This window comes from Eptesicus fuscus, chromosome 15 (genome assembly GCF_027574615.1).
Source record: "Eptesicus fuscus isolate TK198812 chromosome 15, DD_ASM_mEF_20220401, whole genome shotgun sequence".
Lineage (NCBI taxonomy): Eukaryota > Metazoa > Chordata > Mammalia > Chiroptera > Vespertilionidae > Eptesicus > Eptesicus fuscus.
This window is the reverse complement of record NC_072487.1, coordinates 31,614,141-31,630,522: the sequence shown is the minus strand read 5'-3', so window position 1 is coordinate 31,630,522 and position 16,382 is coordinate 31,614,141. Positions and strand designations below refer to the sequence as shown.

The window sequence follows — 16,382 nt, the reverse complement described above, 5'->3', positions numbered from 1 at the left end:
TAATTGTTAAAAAATAATTTTAAAACAATAATTAGAATCTATTCAACTTTCATACACTCCTCATTAGATTGTAAGAAATAAGCTATAGCAGAATAGAAGACATCATGAACTAATGCAAAAATGCTTCCTTTCATAGTCTGCAGTGCTTAAAAATCTTGGTAAGTCTACTTGGTAAATTAACGATAATGCAAAATGTTACAGAAATGCACAATTCTTAACCAAGAGACACAATTTTCTGCTACCAAACCTGAATAAAAAGAATATTTATACAACTATAAATATCCAGGAAAAAAGGAAAGCAATAAGTATTGGCAATGAAAAACATAAAAGAATGGCACTGCTTCCCAGAGCAGGGTCTCACAGTCCTAGTACTCCAGACTCTTAAGAACTCGCCCAGACTTCTTGACAGGACTTTAGTTCTTTCTAAAACTACCTGAAGTGCATGAAGGGAAGAAAAGGTCAAGGTTTTAATAACTGAGGAAGAAATGTGGAAAAATTAGATACACAGAAACCTGAATTAATTTTTACTGCTTCTGATGAGAGAGATCTAACAAGTCCCTCTCCCTCTCTGTGTGTCAAATTGCCTATCCACATACTTGAGAAATCATATCCTGTTTTAAATATCTCACTGGTGAGCAACAGGCAGGAACCCCAGCTTTAAAAAACTTGTCTGGCATACAGACATAGAGGAGCTGCTGGTCAGGAGCTCAAGCTGTCAGACTCAGCTAATTCCTATGTGGGTGAGGACAACAAGGCACTCACTGGCCACAGCACCCTAAGGGAGCCACTGACATGAAGGAACCTTCTAAAACTGTGTCATAGGTATGGCTATTACACTAGAACCAGGCTCTGGGTTTTCTTTTGTTGTCCTTATCAGAAGAAACAATAGGCAAGCAAAATGCTAGCCTTCGAGTCCATGTGCAAAGGAAACACCAATTCCTGGCTTGTTTACCTTTTCCCAGTGACAATCTTGCCATGGAGTCATAGACGGTTAGTGCTGAAAAGGGCGTCAGAGATCACAGAGCCCTCATGTTTCATTCTGCAGATGGACAAACTGAGAGCTAGAGGGTGTGAGTGGCCAGCCTAAGGTTTTAGTTGGTGACAGAGTGAGCACCGGAACAGAACCCTTCTCTCACCTTTGCTCTCCTGTGGCTGGCACTTTTAAAGACCATTCTTTCTCAGCTTAGTCACTCTCTCTCCTCTCTCCATCCACATAACCTCTGAATATATGTTTCCTCTCCAACTAATACACTTTTATTTTCTGGCCAGCTGCCTGATTCTTAGTTTTTCTGGACTCAGTTCCTATCACAGTGGTAAAAGGGGTGAGATATAGCAGAACAGAAGGACATCTTAAACTAATGCAAAAATGCTTCCTTTCCCTCAATAGGAAGCACCAGGAACCTGACAGTCTTGACCAGGCACTGTAAAACAAAGGCATGCAGTACTGACTGCAGCATATTACAGCTTCTAATAAAGGTAGTGAGAAAGAAGAGTCCAGGAGGTAAGAGTCAGCAATAAGCAGGCATATGTGATTGTGCAAACACAATATTTTTGGACTAGACTAGAGATTTAATCTTGAGGCCAGAACTGAGAAGGGAACCTTTCTGAAGCAAAATCATACTCGGTCACATCATTAGTGGATCAGTAACATGTTTTTCGTTCAAGGGAGTCGTCAGATGCATAGAAATTGTAAAAAAAAAAAAAAAAATGGATTATTGAAATAAGAATGATAAATAACCTTACCATCTAAGTCACATTTCCTAGCATTTTCCCAAATATTCCTTTAAAAATGTGTGTCAAATTCACTGGAGAAAGGAAGCAGATGAGATGGCTGAGTCTCCCTACTTTATATGTTGGGCTAATTATCTATAAAAATAATGTAAAAGGAGTCATACAATAAACACTAAATAGGACCGGGGAGAAGGCAGCAGGTAAGATGAGAGGCAGACAAAAAGCCTACAATATACAGTACTTCAGCAAAGGTGACACACCATATGAAGTAAATTTTAAATTAAAATGTATGACATTTCCAGTTTGAAAAACATTAGGGATATTTAAGATTAAAATAAGAAAAAAATCCATTCTTAATCAAATTGTGTAGAAAATATATATTGTAAATTACTAAATACCAAATTTATATATAGCAGCCAAGTACAATGTTTCTTTAAACATCTTTAATTGTCAAAAAAAAAATGGAGCTGAAGTTGAAATTTCTCCTCAACAATTTAATATTATATGTTTTATTGCATAATGTTCCAAGGTTACTGTATCTCAAAGTTAGGGCTGGCAAATTCTTACAAAATTACTTATTGCTACCCTTAGTAAAATAATTGTAAGCAGTGCATTATAAAATTATACAATAATTTCTTGATGAATTCAAAACTATTTATTGCCATTCTTTTATATGAATGGCTGTGTTTTGTATAAAGCTTATAAATAAGGCTTTAAAATGTTTTTGAATGAATTCATGTATAACAAATATGAAAAGGAAAATATATACTGAACAATGAAATGACAAGTGTAAGAGTTTATTAAATGCTGCATCATTAGTTCTCAGTCTAATATACCTGAAACAGGAGAGTTATCCAAATATAGTAAAAGAAATCCATTAAAACAAGCCTGCAGAATAAAACTAAAATATCACTTTAAACTAGAATCCTATTAATTCAGTGAAATAATAAGACTGATGATCAAAAGGTAATCCAAACCTGCAGTTGGTAGCTTTGTGTCTTTATTTTATAAAGTGGTGAGGAAGGAAGAACTATACAATTAATGTATATTTGAGGGCCAAGTCTTTCGCAAGTTAAAGCCCATTGGGAAGGAGGTAGTCAAGTGCATAGTAAAAGGATTCTTAGCTAGCCAAAAGATCAGAATGGGTATCTTCTAGTATTTCCTAATAGTAAGAATTGAGCATGTATTCTGTATCAAATACTGAGCAAAGCACATTACATAAATCATCCCCTTTAATCTTCACAGAACCCTATAAAATAGGTACTATTGACCCTATTTTTCAGATGAGAAAACTGAGTCTAGGTAAAGGCAAATAACCTGTCCAAGGTCCCACTGCTAATAAGATTAACTGAAATCTGACTCCAAAGCCTGTATTCTTAACCAGTATTCTTTTTCCTTTGATCTACTTAAAAAAAATAAAACACAGGCCCTGGCCTGGTAGCTTAGTTGGTTAGAGCATAGTCCCAACACATCAAGGTTGTAGGTTCATCTCTGGTCAGGGCACATACAAGAAGCAACCAATGAATGCATAACTAAGTGGAACAAAGAAACCGATGCTTCCCTTTCTCTCTGTCTCTCTAAATTCAATTTAAAATGAACATAATAAAGAACAAAACACATACCTATTTGATACTCTGAATATATTTCAATTTTAACTGATTTGTTTTCATTAAAGTACATCTTATACTTTGATATGAAATATGAAACTTCAAATATAAAAGTTTTGAAACAATGTCATATAATATACTTTAAAAATCATAATAGCATAAACTGTATGGTAAATAGTAGGATCACATTTTAAGAGACAAATGTCTAAGTTATTTTAAGAAGACTAGTATTTAAAAATGTTATTACCTCTGCATGTTTTGGATTCTCTGTGGCATTCCAACATATGAAATACTATTCCTGATAGTGGTACCTCATTAAAATATCATATTTTGCTGACTGTAGTTAAATGAAATTAATAGTATAGATAAATCCATTATCTGGAGGAAAAAAGTTTATATGATGTAACCATCATTTTCTAAGCTACTTGAGGAAGATACTGACTACCACTATTTCAATTATATATCTTTTAGCATATATCCCTGCTGAGAAAAAAAAACCAATGATGCAACCAGAGCCCAAAAGATTGGATTGAATTAATTCTCCTATAAAAGCTCTCAATGAACAACAGATAGACCATTTCCAGTTTGGAATTATATGATAAACAGTAAGGCAGCGAATCTAAAACTTTTCAGATAGTAAAGCTCAATTAAATATTCAAGCCAGACTACTTCAACAGCATGAAGTGGGGACTGAATTCTCCAGACAATGTTTAATATTATTATTATTGTTGATTTAATTAACCTCATAAATATTATTGTCAATTATACTTTTGAGGTAATTTTTTTTATTTTTATTGATTTCAGCGAGGAAGGGATAGGAAGAGAGATAGAAATATCAACAATGAGATATAATCATTGGTTGCTACCTCCTGCACATGCCATACCAGGGATTGAGCCCGAAACCTGGGCATAAGTCCTGACTGGGAATCAAATAGAGACTTCCTGGTTCATAGGTCGACACTCAACCACTGAGCCACACCAGCTGGGCTGAGGTAGCTTTTTTTAGATTATGCCATAAAAAGCATATTCATGTCATTACTAATCATGTCATATAAAAATGTCTTAAGAATGTTCAATATGTGCCAATAGTACCAAATTTACACAGTACAAAAGCTACACTGACAAAATAGTATAATTCTCAAGTGAAATGAAAATTTTCAAATGAAGGCTAAAATACCTTCATAAGACGATGATCAACATACATGCCTACAGGACTAATGCTGACATTCAGATATGCCAAAGATATCAGACTTGATATTGTTCTCTGTTGTGCTAACATATATTAGTACAGAGAAAGATAGGCTTTGATATAAAACTGCCAATTAAGACAGTATATTAAATTTAAATTCCATAGAAATAAGGCCATCAAATGCTTAAATGCACATATAATTAAAAATTTTCTTTTAAACAAAAGTTTCATTCAGTTCACATTCTTATTGATAATAATTTCATGTTACAAACAGCACAGCACCCTCTGGTGCATCTGTTAAAATACATATAAAATTCACACACACACACACACACACACACACACACACAAAAGGATAGAATCTGAGTTAAAATGAACCTTAGAAATCAGTAAGTTGATACTCTTTTATTTACTCCAGTACCTATTTTTAAACATAATGCTTAAAAACAATTTTCATTTAAAAAGAGCACTAAAAAGTTTATAGTAACAATTGAAGTAGGTGAGGGAAATGTTTTAGTTTGAAAATATTTAAAATAATGCAGCAACAAAAACAACACTGGTTTCCAACATTTACCATTCAAACTAAAATAATGCTATCAAAAAAATTCTTTATGGATGGGATGGCAAAAGTTAACTTGTCATGTTAACCAAATTTTACTTTATTCAAATCTGCCTTAGCTTCTTGCTTGAGATAAATGTGACTTATTGTATAAAGTGCTCCTGAGTACTTCTTCTGGATTCAAAGGGAATTTTCCATTACAATATAAGAATTTTAAAGTGTTCTGTGAAAGGATCTGCAACTTACACAGACTGAAAACAGAAAAATATTCAGAAATAAAAGTTGTTAAATTATAAACCTGAATCTGAATAGTTCAAAACTTTTACTTAACACACACACACACACACACACACACACACACACACACTCACACACAACTTTTCCTAGGAAAATAACTCCAAAAGTGTATTTTACTAAGGACAAAAGCAAAGGATGCCACCTGCTTTAGACAATTCTTTTGTGAACCACTGGAAGTCTCAACACAATGCACTAGAAATGAAAGTGACACCTGTTTAAAGCAGCCATCTGTCCCTAACAAGCTAGAATTAGTCAAATCCACTTAATCTTGGACTTCCAAAAAATGGGAACACTATGCACCTGTGAACAGAAAGGAATTTAAATCTGGTTTTTGATGGCCAGTGGAAATTTATACCCAAGAGTTGAAGGCAAATGGTTACATTGAGGAAATTATTTTTAAAGTAACTGAAAAGTAGATTTTTAGTGTTCAACATAAAAACAAAAAAACTGACAGACGCTTCATAATTTAAAGGTTTACTTGGCATTCTCATTTCTTATAACAAAGTCTCACTATACTACCAAGAACAAAGTAACATTCCTATTAGACTGTTCAGAAAAGTTTGGGTTTTTTTACTTCTTCCCATATATCTGATGCTATATCCACCCTTTTAAACACACACATACACATACTCTTCATAAAATTTGAAAAGCAAAATCATATTCCACCTACTTACTGGTTTTTCAATTGGAAATTAGAGGAAAGCTCACACAAAAATCAACTTTCTCAATAATAATAAAATGTTACCAAAAAGTAACATGTCATTTAAATAATACATTATATCCATCTAGATTTATGATTCATTCATTTTAATTGTTAATTTTTAATGATAAAAATTACCATATTAACTTTATTTAGGGTAAAAAATATTTTTTCTTTAGGGTTAAAATATATGAAACTTATAAACTATAAAACTTTAATTTGAGTACTTACGTAGAATATAAGAAGACTTGAATACTAGAGAAATACTGTTTTTTAAATTAGGCATAACTATCCCATATAATGAAAAAATTATGGAATGATGAATTTTAGTAATGTGCTTTAGTTTACTATATTATACATGTAAATGTACTACTAAAATATGTCTATACTGGTTAATGCAACTCATTGGCAAAACAACCTAAAAAGATTAAACTAGGATTTATGACATATAATGAATCACAGATATTCAGCTACTAAAATAAGCTACAACTGATTTCTATTTAATACTTTTAGTGTCAAGGTGTGGTTACTCAGTTTCAGAGATTTCTATTACTCTAAAATCTGAGAATACAGAAGAATACCAATATAGTCCCTACTAGGAAAAATACCACAGAAGAATAAACTAAGTGCTAAGTATTTTACCCTTGGGGTTAAACTTAAAAATGTATCACTTGCTAGTATTTCCGGTTATTATTTTCTCAATCCATATGAATAATGTTGACATGCTTGAGCCCAAAGAATCTCTAAAAGCAACTTTTGTATCACATAAGTGTTTTCAAAAATAAATGATAGAATTCAAGTTAAGCCCTGCTCTCAAATCAAATGATGAGTGGAAATCTAAATTACTGAATCTGAGATAATTTTAAGAAGTAAAATGCCTCAAAAAAAGTTCTTGGACACTGCAAATAAAAATATTAAATCATAACATTATAACATATAAGCTACTCAGCTGAAAACCTATTATGTAAATAACATAAGGTCTGAAGCTTCTCTAGAGAGCAAAACTATTAACTTCAGAGAGTTTATGGGACCCAGAAGCTTCACCATCCAAAAGTGTTCAGGCATTTGCCACTCATCTGAACAGAAAAAAAAAATACAAGTTAGTATTAGAGACTTGCATGGAATCTAGATTGGGGAAGGGGTGTGTGTGAATAAATATAAAGGAATTTGAATGCTCTGAGAAAGACTTCAGAACAAAGTATCATCTTCATTTAAAATAGCAATCCCATGGAAATGAAATGAAAGGGGAAAAATTTTTCTTTAAAAAAAACACCACACTCTTATTTTACAAAGTATTAGCCTTAACAACATTACAATTACCCAACCTGCTCATTGACAATCTCAAGAATCATTAAAACTGTCACATTATTCACAGGCTGCTGTCAGGTAAATCAATATATGTTTACTGTTAGGAATAAGACTACTTAAATAAACATTTTAAAATTCCACATTGAAAATTTCAATATGTGCAAATATATTTGTTTTAGCACACATTCATTACCAAAACTTTTTACTGATATGTTAATTAAACGTTAGGCTGAAAAATGAACAAATTTACAGGATCTGGAAAACAGTTACCTCCAACCAAGAGCCCTACTATTTCAGGACTGATAAGTATTCAAATCTACAGAGAAAAATAGATTATTTTTAGAGACTTAAAAAGGAGAAAGTTCTCTCCCTCACCAGATTTAAGTCACTGTCCAAAGAAAGCCAAAATAATGACTATGTTAAGTAGAGCACACATGCCTCGCTCTCAACAACCATAAAGAAAGTGAAATATACACACGTTTCAAGTTGAGACGCTTCATACATTCTTTATGAACAACTTGACTTCAATTTCAACTCTCAAAGAAATACGAACAGAGAAGATGAAGAGGGGGGAAAAAACCTCTTTAAAGTACCTTAACTGTCACAAATAACATTGTAACCCGAGTTCTCACAAAGCTTCCTCATGTCCTTTCCCTGTTTATCCTACACAAAGTCTTGCAACCACAATGAAAATTGTTAACACTCCACGGTGGAGAAGGAGGTTCATCCAAGTGAAATGGAACCTCACGACTACCCCTCCCATCTCCACATGAAGGATAAAGCACTGTCAATAACTACTAACCCAAGTATCACAGATGCCCTGCATCCGGTTTAAATCACAAGCACACACACACACCAAGAAAGAGAGAAAGAGAGGGGACAGAGACTTCTTTAAAATTTCTTTCCCAGTGCTGCAAAGTCCAGCGAAGAGGCTCCAGGTTTCAATGTGTGCAAGGGGTGTGGGGGGGAAGGAGGCGGGGGAGGGAACAGTGCTGAATGGATTTTAGGACTGTTTGCAGCACAAAGAAAACACAGTTTTAAAAGAAAAGAAAAAGAAAAAGGAACACCGTGTAGTTGATGATGGCAAAAGAAGGGAAGCCCATTTAGCACAAGGAGAAGAGGGGCACAAAATGAAGGGAATGGGCGGTAGGAAAAGTTCCCCGTTGTACGAGGATAAAAATAACAAAAACCTTAACAAGGCCCCACAAGTGAACAACAACAACAAAACACTAGCTCTTGGGTCCCCCTTGCACATTGTTGTCTACTTCGGTTTTGAAAAAAGCAGGAAACAAGCAGCTTTGAAAAAGAAAATTACAGAGAAAAGAAAAGCCCTTCTCTTCACCTGACTCTCCTCCTCAGACAAGACCTAGGGCAGAGCTCCACCATCCGCAACGCGAAACTGTGGCTCCCTCTCCCGCTCGGCTCGCAGCCCCCCGAGCTCCCGCTCCATCCCTGAAGCGCGGCCGCCGAGGGCCGGGCGGGCGGGCGGGCGGGAGGACCGGAGGACCGGCGGGCGGCGCGGAGCCCACACCCCCGACCCCGCCGGGGCGCGCACGGTCCATTGTAAACAAGCCCGGGGGACCGAGCCCCTCGGCGGCGGCGCCGCAGCACAGTCCCCGGTGTCAGGAGTGAGACCCCGCACAGCCACAGCCGGCTCGCACACACGGACACACACACACACACACGCACGGACATCCGCATTCACACGCATCCACACGCTCCCACACACATGTAGAGACCGAAGAATATTCACCTTGGCTGTGGATTATTGTGGTGTTGTTGGTGGGTGATGGAGATGGTGGTGGTGGGGAGGAGGAGGAGGAAGAGGAGGAGGAGGAGGAGGAGAGGAGTAGTTGTTGTTGATGGGTAACAGTCGCCAGGACTACGGTGACTATGGCGCTTGATTCACAAGGCAACGGTTGCTATAACTCACAAAAGAGAGAGAGAGGGAGAGAGCGAAAGGGAGAGGGAGACACTCGCACGGGGAGGGGTAGGGGAGGGGAGAGGGGAGGAGGCGGGCCGGCGAGTCGCCGGAAGGGGCGGGCTCAGCGCCGTGAATGACAGCCCCGCGGCCAGGTCGGGGGCACGAGGCGCGGGCTCTGTAGGACTCGGGGTGAAAGCTCGTAGGCTTGCAGGGGCCCAAGTCCCCCGAGTCCCCCCGTAGGCACCCTACCACCCGCGGCGAGGCTGCCCTGGGAGTTCAGGGGCGTGGTGCTAGGGACACGTTAGGGAAACCAGAGGTGCCAGTCCCGCCAGCTTCAGGCAAAGAAGCCCCGAAGTCACGAGGCTAAGGGGTAACCCGAGGGAAGGGGTGCTGAGGCAATGCCAGACACTTTCTTGGGAGACCAGCAACGCTGGAGAAGAACCCATTTTGAAGAGCGGCCGCCTCCACGACCCCCAACCCAGCCGCCTAAAACGTCATTTCCGGGGTGGAGGGGGCGGAGGTCCCGGATGTGCCGCCGCTATTTCTCCCCCACACACAGCCTCATCTCCCCCCCTTTTTCCCTTCGTTTCGGAGCCGTCGGCGTGTTCCTAGTGGCACCCACCGCCTGGGGTATGGCACGCCCGGGCGCCGCAGGGCCCCGAGCCCTCGCTGCACTGGAGGGCCCTACCCGTCCTCGCCCAGCTCTCCGCGCCCGGCCGCTCCCGCCTCCCGAGGCCACGGCTCCGAGCCTTGCGTGCGGCGAGGCGAGAGCGCGCACCCCGCCGCCATCTTAGGGCCGCGATGCGGGCTGTGCGGGGCGCGCGGTCTCCCGGTCTCACCGCGGCGGCGCGCAGCGGGGAGGTCGGGGGGCCACCGCTCCGGAGCGGAGCGGCGCGGGGATCACTCCCTGCCTACGGGGCGGGATCACGGGCTTGTGAGCAGCAGACTGCCCGCCCTGGAAGGTGTGTGAAGGCGCGGCAGCCACTCCGCCAGAGGCGCTGAGGGCGGGTACCCTACACCTGTCCGAGGTGGCACCCAGGTAGCTTCTAGTTCCCCGTTATCTTCAGCTCTTAACCAAAGTGCCTGTCCCTCTTTAAAATGGGCCCAACGGGGGTTTGAGCTCCACCCGATTCCATGACAAGCAACTGCACTGAGACACACGAATGGCTTCCCTACGGGACGGATGTTGTTGCCGCACAGGGAGCTGTCTCCAACCGCCCTAGGGCTCAGCCCCGGACACCTCGGTGCAGGCGCCGTGCATCCTCCGCGGACGGGACCTGCGGGCGCCCCAGACCTCCAGCCGTGCGCTAAGCGGCTTATCCCAGACAATACCGTTAGAAGGCGAGCCTTAGGGCGTCGGTTTTACTCTGGAGGCTTCATTTCTTTGCACCTGTCAAATAGGGATTTGGGCCGACGTAAACTCACGGTATTAACATAATAGCGACTGTGACTGAGGTCTTACACTGCCCCAGACATTGTGCTTAGTGTTTTACATACATTATCTCATTTAATCCTCACAGCATCACTATGAGGTTTATAATATTTTAGGGAAAACAGGCACAAAGTCTTAAAAGTCAGTGGTTCTAATTTACAGCTCCGTGTCACGGAATATTAGATAGGGGTATTTTGGAACCCACTATTTAAACAATTTGTTTAAGGAAGTTAGGTTGTTGCCTTTGGTAATCCCATAATGAAGTACAGAGGTTCTTACAATAATGTAACGCAATGGAATAGCAGAGGTGAGCACAAAGCTAATGCTTAAAGGTTACATGACCCACCATGGTAGGTAGGCCCCTCTAGTCTGAGACAAATGACATGGTGGTGACCAGCAGCAGTGAAACTCTTCATATTTTGAATAATTTCGACATACACATGGGAAATAAGGCGTGCATCCCAGCTGTATAAAAAATGGTAATCATTATGAATATTCACTTTGTTACATTTACAGGTAGAGTCCTCTGTTCCCGTAGTGGTCTGTGGAGCTGTTTGCTCACACTACAGGGCTCTGAATAGCTTTGCTTTTTTAGTTCTATTGTCTGTTGTAGTTTGCCTGTCCCTTCCCACACTGTCAGCTGTTGCTTCTTACTGCTGTCAGTGAACGTGGTTCTATTATCCTCTCCACCCTTTTAATTTACTGCTTTTAATCTGTAGGCAAGAAAACCACATAATGAAGCTTATGCAAAACTGTCTCAAGAGTATAAATAGGTACTTTGAGGAAATCTCCTTTACAAAAAGTGTGTGACTTTTGTGCAAGGACATTGTAACATCGGTTTTAAGCAGCTTAGAGACTTTTTTTTAAATCTACTTCCTGATTTGGCTTATTCTTGAGTTAGGAATAGGTAAATTTCCTAAAGTGAGTTCTTTAAAAGTTAGGATTTAGAATATTTTCCCTAGTTTTAGGATAATTGATTATATTACTTCTAACCAGAGTAAGGGTACTATAATATGAAATTTTCATATCATCACCACACTGAATCAAATAACCAATCTGCCAATTCAAGCTATAGATTGAGGAACATGCTAGAACAGGGGTCCTCAAACTTTTTAAACAGAGGGCCAGTTCACTGTCCCTCAGACCGTTGGAGGGCCAGACTATAGTTTAAAAAAAAACTATGAACAAATTCCTATGCACACTGCACATATCTTATTTTGAAGTAAAAAAAACAAAACCGCAAAAACACCCACATGTGGCCACGGGCTGTAGTTTGAGGACGCCTGTGCTAGATTATACACTGAGTGACCAGATTATTATGATCTCTGAACACATAACAATCTGGCCACTCAGTGTATATCCTCCTATATAATAAAAGCCTAATATGCAAATTGTCCCCTCGACCAGGAGTTCGACCAGCAGGCCGGCCAACTGCCCATGTCCCCTCCCCCTGGCCAGGCTGGCTGAACCCCACCCATGCACGAATTCACGCACCGGGCCTCTAATACACACACACACACACACACACACACACACACACACACTGAGTAGCCAGATTATTATGCGTTCAGAGATCATAATAATCTGGCCACTCAGTGTATATGCATGTACTGTTTTGTGCTATAACTGGTTATGAAAGAACCTAGAAATCCTTTTGCCTAAAGTCAGTTCTGATAGAATCTCCTTTCTGATCATTTTAAAGCTGTACAGTTGCATCTTTACATATGTTGAACATATATTACTTAAGAAGTCACAGAAAAAAAACTAGCAGTGTTTAACATTTAGTACCTGTTACACATCACACACTGGGCTCAATAAGAGAAGGTTCCTGATTTAAAAAAAAAAAATTCTTAATGTTCAATATACTGTCAATGCAATAAATAGTTGCCGAGTACCTAAAATGGGCCAGATAGAGCTGCTGTCTGCAAAATGCTCAAAGTCAATGAATATGAATTTTAAAATGTTGTGTCCTTTGAATTTGGATTGTTTTTGCTTTCACCTTGGAGTGGTTGGTGGAGACATCAAGTAACACATTTATAACTGAACCACTTGAAAAATACAAAGCCCTGATTATTTATGTATGGAATATATAATTTATAAATTTCTTTAGTACATTCTTAAGGGTACATTTCCTTTTCAATATTATCTATTAAGTTACTTCTTCCTGTTAATGTATGCTGCATGTTCAAGAACTAAAGAATTACTTCAATGTTTCTTGAAGGAACAGCTGCATGTTAAAAGATAAAATACTGATATGTGATAGGTTTACCTCTGGAAAATTGTATGTATAAGAGTTTTGAAAATTAATGTATTAGCCTGTGGCAGCTTACCATTGAATTTGTGGTGAATCCTTTTATAAAGCAGAAATCACACCTGTTTAAAAATGTTCCATTTGATTATGATACCTGGTTTCTTCAATTGAGAGACACCTAGACTCTTAGTTCTCATGTGAAATAAATGGTTTTATTTCAACCAATATTTATTGACTACTTACAATATGCAGAGCACTGGGGAATTAGACTACTGGATTATTAATTACTTTTACTAGATCTGAAATTCTGTGGATATGTATACCAATAATAATAGGGAGTGATAGATGCCAAGGTAATTCAAAACTACACATAATTTGCCTGTCTCAAGCACCCCCAACTCTACCCATCCCCAGTGAAAATATATTTTGGTTTTGAAAGCATTGCAATCTCTTTTCTGGTAGATTTATCCTAAATGTGTTTTCTTTAAGTATTACAAACTGTTTACTCAGCAGTCCTGAGATATGTCCATCTTTATATATAACCTAGAATTGTATTTTTACCCCAGTACAGAAAGATGATAATAGAATCATAAATTGACTGTCTTTTCTCAAGATCAAATATATTTTGATATACATACATAGCTTTTTCCCTCAATGCAGAACATCAAATATAATATTTGCAGCATTAAAAACAAATAATTGGAAACAACCCAAATGTTTATCAGTAGGAGGATGGAAAAACAAATTGTTAGATATTCATACAATGGAATACTATCCAGCAGTTAAAAGAAACTAATGATACAAAGTCATGGGATGAATCTCAAAAATGCCATATTTAGCAAAAGAAGCCAGGCACAAAAAAATACATACAGTATGAATCCATTTATGTAAAGTTCAAACACAGGGAAACTTAATCTTTAGTTACTGTTTCTCTATGATGGCAGGGCCAATGACATGGGATTTACTGTAAAGGAACAGGAGGGAAGTATCAGTGATGGAAATGTTCTGCACTGTCCAACTTGGTAGCCACTAGCTGCATGTGGCTATTAAATCTAATTGTAAATTCATTGGAATTAAATTTAAAATTCAGTCATATTAGCCACATTTTAAGTAGCCACATGTGGCTAGTGGCTACCAAATTGGACAGTAGGAATATACAACATTTATATTATCGCAGAAAAAGTGCTGGTCTAGATCTTGTTTTAGGTAGTATTTATATGTGTGTTTACAATTATCAAGTTGAATAGAATGCACATTGTATATGCATTATATGTCAATAATACCTGCCCTGAAACTTCAGAAATCACTAATAGATTTACTATTGTATTACCTCCCTAATTAACTTTTTCTTAATATTTTCATTCAATACTATAGAGAAAAGGATAAATAATAGGTACTAAGGTTATCCTTGGTAAATTTTCAAACATGTGTTAAGCATGACCAAATAGTAGGTGCTGTTGATTTGCTGCTCAAAGAAAAGAGTCCTGCCACTTTTAATCCTGAGTAAACCTAGAAACCAAAGGAATTGCTTTTGAGGGCTTAAAATGAACTCTGGATGATTAAAGACATTTTCCCCTGTTTTTCTATTAGGATAGCAATAGCTTAAACATGGTGGAGATTATATAACTTTTTTCTGAGGTAACATTAGGAGTATTTGAGAGATTTTGGTGCTGTGATCAGCTTGAGAAATTCATGTAAACTCTCTATGTAACAATTAAGACAAGGCTTTTGGAGATGGAAGAAAAACATTTACAAATTAAGAACTAAGAGACTTAATGATCTCAATTCTTTAAAGTTATAATTTTCATGAATTGGTTCAATATGCTTACTATATATGCTCATGTAATACTTTTGTGAAATTAGGACATTTTTTTGTGTTGAGTAAATGCTTACTATAAATAAAGTTAATAGCTACTTCTACTAGCATTTCTTAAGAATTTTGTGAACCTCAACTAGATTTTTACAAGATAAACTTGAACTGATTTAGAGATTAATTCATATAACTTAATCAACAATTAATGTCAATAATATATGCTGAAAAGTATCTTATTCAATTATTATAAAAATATTTATCAAAAGTGATTTTATTTGATCCAAAGTCTTCAGCTACCAAAGAAATTCTTAAATTGATTCTCTCCCTTTACCTTTATTATTTTTCCCTTAAATGTAACGTACAATCTGGGAATAACATCTTCCAAGTTCCTGTAAGGCCATTATTCCTATTTTAAGTATGCTAAAAGTATCTTGCTAGTGGAAATGTCATATGTCTCATCCTCCCTCTCCCCATCACAATACGTAATAAAGCCTATATTTAAATTGTTTTTGAATACTTATGTCAACTATTAAAACATATGACTGAATTTTTTTACCCTTCTAAATATTTTTACCAACTTATCTCAGCCACTAATAAAGAGAAAAGATCACTGACTCAAATTACATTAATTTGTCCCTTTCAATGCCTTTTTTTTGTTTCTAAAAGGGATTTTATGTGATAGAATATCTTTCCATCTTGTTTTGTTTAATAACTTATATTTTGAGGGATGAAAAAACACACAAAAATATACATTGTACAGTGGAATGTTTAAAATACTTGCCTCCAAGTACTGCTTGAAATTTTACCTAGTATTTTTATAAAAGAGATTACGGTCATTTTAAAGACTCATAGATCTGGCTTAATGTGAGAATACTGATTAGAACTTGGATTTAGAGACTTCCAGTCCCATATCATATCAAACATATTAAAATGCACCTATATAGCACATTAAAAAACATAACTAAGAATTTATAAATGGGATAATGATAAATTTCATAGACATCTTATTATTTATTTTGATTTGCAGCTTTCTTTTCATGTTTGTTTTTTCAGATCCCCAACATGTTTAGAGGACTTGGAGAAACATATAAATCCTGCTTGATGAATACAATACAATGGCCTTGAAATATAAAGGAAAACTGTATTTAACACTATTTTTCCTAGTTTGTTTTCCTTTCTCCTGTGGGTGAGGGAGGGAGGTTAACCAGAAAACAAAGAAATCCACTAAGATGCCATTATAGTGAACTCTGGATACTAGTTTCACAAAGATTAGAAAAACACACACACACACACACAAAAAAAAAAACCACAATAACAAAATAATCAAGAAACAGAAAAATTATTTTCTAAGATGATGATTTAAGTACACTTGAACTCAATATACTAACTTGGTACTATTTAGCTCATAAAATTACAAATTGTAAAAATTAAACCTACTAAAGACAACCGGATTTACATTGGAGGGATTTGGAGGGATACTCGTAGCTTCAAGTATGTGACACATAATTACAGACTTCTCTTAAATGTGATAACATTCTTCACCCAGAAGAAATAAACCTTAAAGAACACTA

At 37.6% G+C, this 16,382-nt stretch overlaps 1 protein-coding gene and 1 long non-coding RNA gene across 3 annotated transcripts in view; one reads left to right on the top strand and one right to left on the bottom strand.

Moving 5' to 3' along the window:
* Nucleotides 1–10,665, bottom strand: part of RFX3 (regulatory factor X3) — a 282,845-nt gene extending 272,180 nt beyond the window's left edge. The window contains exon 1 of one of the 2 annotated variants that reach the window (XM_054727240.1): nucleotides 10,648–10,665. The gene's annotated coding sequence lies outside the window, so the exon portion shown is untranslated. Of the gene's footprint in view, nucleotides 1–9,144; nucleotides 9,213–10,647 lie in introns of those variants that run through there. The other variant, XM_054727239.1, reaches the window with a different exon arrangement.
* On the top strand, nucleotides 9,903–15,965 carry LOC129151644 (uncharacterized). Its single transcript, XR_008558299.1, has 2 exons — nucleotides 9,903–10,354; nucleotides 15,865–15,965. It is a non-coding gene; the product is annotated as an uncharacterized LOC129151644 (long non-coding RNA).
* Nucleotides 15,966–16,382: the final 417 nt, after the last annotated feature.